At 34.3% G+C, this 3212-nt stretch overlaps 1 protein-coding gene across 3 annotated transcripts in view; it reads right to left on the bottom strand.

The window, feature by feature from the left end:
- LOC105314404 (DNA-directed RNA polymerase I subunit RPA1-like) overlaps positions 1–3206 on the bottom strand; it is a 7734-nt gene extending 4528 nt beyond the window's left edge. For 2 of the 3 annotated variants that reach the window (XM_020002337.1, XM_020002339.1), the window contains exons 1-6: positions 2635–3206; positions 2345–2503; positions 1449–1561; positions 1214–1335; positions 762–859; positions 600–712 (exon numbers count right to left, since the gene is read on the bottom strand). The gene's annotated coding sequence lies outside the window, so the exon portion shown is untranslated. Of the gene's footprint in view, positions 1–599; positions 713–761; positions 860–1213; positions 1336–1448; positions 1562–1629; positions 1649–2344; positions 2504–2634 lie in introns of those variants that run through there. The other variant, XM_020002338.1, reaches the window with a different exon arrangement.
- Positions 3207–3212: the final 6 nt, after the last annotated feature.

Here is a 3212-nt window from a genome sequence, read left to right on the forward strand (position 1 = left end):
TCAGAAAGTATTACAATTGTAACTGAAGAAATATTATAAATGTTATGAAAAATCAACACAAACAAGGACATAAAAAATTTAAAAAAACAAGATTGAGTAGGATTCTGAACGACCAACAAAAATACGAAATGAAAATCCTACTCTTGTGACGCAAATTCTACTTTACATTGTGAGGTGATCCATAACTTTTAAAAAATAACATTAAAAGTACAATGTAGAGTACAATTTGCATCACGAGAGTAGGATTTTCATTTCGTATTTTCGTTGGTCATTCGGAATCCTACTCAATCTTGTTTTTTAAAATTTTTTATGTTCTTGTAGCCTTTGGTCTTTGGGCAAATTTCATTAAAAATGGTTAGGAGAGAATTCTCAATTTTTATAATTTTTTCTGATACGTATACATGTTCTTATGTTGTGCAGAAAATTTAACTGATTCTGATCAAGTTTGGTTTTTTTATGAAATTTAAATTTTCTCCAAACGTCATGTACTATATTACAAAAAATTAAACCACAAAATTTTTTGAATAAATTTATGAAATTTTCAGGCCATAATAAATTTTTCACTATTATGGTATGTGCAACTTGTGCATAAAATTTACTTTCTTTGGTACTTTGGCTGAACTTAGTTTTTCTTTAGCTAGTAGTGTCTTTCCTCTGCCTCTCATTCCTCAACAGTATCAATGAACCATCTTCATTCTGTACATGAGTGGGACTATAAAGTATAAGGCATTAGGCCACACCCATAAGCCACACCCTCTTACCCTGGATGAACGTGTGGTCCATTGATGATAGCTTTGCTTAACTCGGACCAGTTCCAGAATGTGACTGGCTCAGGGTATGTCAAACGAGTTGCAAAAACCTGTTGAAATAATGTACATGTACATTTAAATGTAATTAGTAGCTCATACAGATGTACATGTACTTGTGCAATGCACAGGTACATGTACATGTACATCAAAAATTAGCAATCACACATGTAATACGTTGTACAGAAAAGTCAAAGATTTGAAATCAGAATTTACTCAAACTTCCATCACATGAATATACATGTACATTGTAAAGGATAAAGGGACTGATAAAACATATGCAAAATACAATGTACATGTACAATTTACATTGTAGATAGTCCATTAGTGGTAAGGCATGGACAATAATAAAAAGTACTAAAGGAGCAATACATACATGTATGTACATACATAAAGGAGTCACACACCATTGGTATTCCAATCTCATCCATATTGATGTTAGGATCTGGTGATATGACAGATTGAGCTGCATAGTTAACCCTCTTACCCATCATGTGCAGACGAAATAATCCATCCTTCTTCTCCATGTCTAAAACAAAAAGGACACACTATAAAATACATGTACATGTATGCTGTTTTAAAATAAATCATTTTTATCATTGTTCTTTGTCATTGTAGTTTAATAATCTTCTCCTCTCTCACTTATTTATTCCACTGGGAACATCTTTCAATCTTTTATTAATGTCACTGTCCATGTACGAGTTCACGTTTGTCTGAAGTGAAGTCCAGCAGGTCTGCAACCTCTCAGCTATTGACTGGTGAGGAAAGAAAAAGGACAAACAATGAAATAAAAAATCAATTAAACATAAAAATGTACATTTACATGTACACCAGTGTATTATCATGGCTATTTTTTTTCATTAATCCAGTATTTCTAAGAATAAATTTTCACAAATAACTTGCAAGCTGCAACATGTGGCAATGGAGACACAAAATTTTGTGATTTTAATTAGGGTTGCACCGATAATGTGATTGGCCTATCGGATATCGGCTTATTGGCCTACTTTGAGAATATCAGTTATAAAAAAGCTAGGGATTCCGATGTTATAACATGTGGTATTGCACATGCCAGTAGGATAATTAGTCACATGTAATGCTATTATAATAACACATGGTTTTGCACCAGCTCAGTGAGTCCACCTGTGTAGGCTTAGCTAGCTTATTACTCTGCCAAAGATGTCCAAAAAATATCATCATGTATATGGGACTATTACAAAACTAGTGAAGACAGTAGATTTGCTATGTGCAATTCTTGCCAAAAATACTACTTTTAGGTAAAAAGAATTTTGGTTATATAAATTATGTTATTGATTAAAGTTTATTAATAATTACTTAATAAACTTTAATATCAGTTATTAATATCGAATCGGTTATCGGTATCGGTCTTTATCGGCAATAGAATATCGGTTATCGGAATATCGGTAAATTTCTGTATCGGTGCAACTCTAATTTTAATTTTCATAACAGAACAAAAATGCAAAATTTGCCAAAATATTTTATTACATAAATAGACGGGTATACAGTAGTATTATTGTTACTTTTTTGGTTTAGTGACAGCGTCATCTTCATTTATCGTTTCATCCTGGCCAGCCATCTTCCTCTTCTCTACCATTAGCTCCTCAATGTCAATAGTATCCTGTACTTGTAGTATCTTCTGTAGGACTGTCACTCAAACTTTTTAGCACCAAGCGTTTCATCTACAGGACAGAGAACAAGAGTGATTAAAAAATGTAAAATTCAAGTCTTTAAAATATTGACACATACTGTAGTACTGCTACATGTAAGATTAATTAGCTTATATATGCCAAGTAACAGTTTCAAGACTTACCGGTCGAAAACGTGAAGGACACACAAGGAGCATCTCCAGAAAGAACATGTCCGCCACTCCTCTCTCTCCTCCTCCTCCTCTCTCAAAAGGATTCCCATCTCTGACTCTCAAGCAGGAAAATAGTGCTCTCATTAATAGAGGGTCATTATCATAAATAAGCTCAATGTGCTCCTTGGCTTCAAGAGGACTAAAAAATTGTTGCTCAGAACAAAATTTTGCTGTCAAGGTACGATCAGAGTAGAGAAACTTGCCTTCTTCGTCTTGACCAGTTTCGCTGGTTCTCTGCCTCACTCTGTTAGCAGAAGCTACCCATAGTCCTGCTTGCTTACCAGACATGCCACGTAGCATGACTTTAGTCTGATGCTCTTGTCTCACTTTATGGAAAGGTGCCTCACAGTGGGGACATTTTAACTTAGAAACTCCAGAAAAAAAGACAATAAAATCCATCGCTTTACTTCAGTTAGATTCCGAGATTTCTCGTAGTTTAGGTGAGCGTTATCGATATTAGAACCCCCTCCTTCTCTTGCTGAAACAATGTAGCCTTGTATGAGTTCAATGAGAGACTGCTCTGCTTCTTC

Source organism: Amphimedon queenslandica, unplaced genomic scaffold (assembly GCF_000090795.2).
Source record: "Amphimedon queenslandica unplaced genomic scaffold, v1.1 AMPQUscaffold_12932, whole genome shotgun sequence".
NCBI classification, from domain to species: domain Eukaryota; kingdom Metazoa; phylum Porifera; class Demospongiae; order Haplosclerida; family Niphatidae; genus Amphimedon; species Amphimedon queenslandica.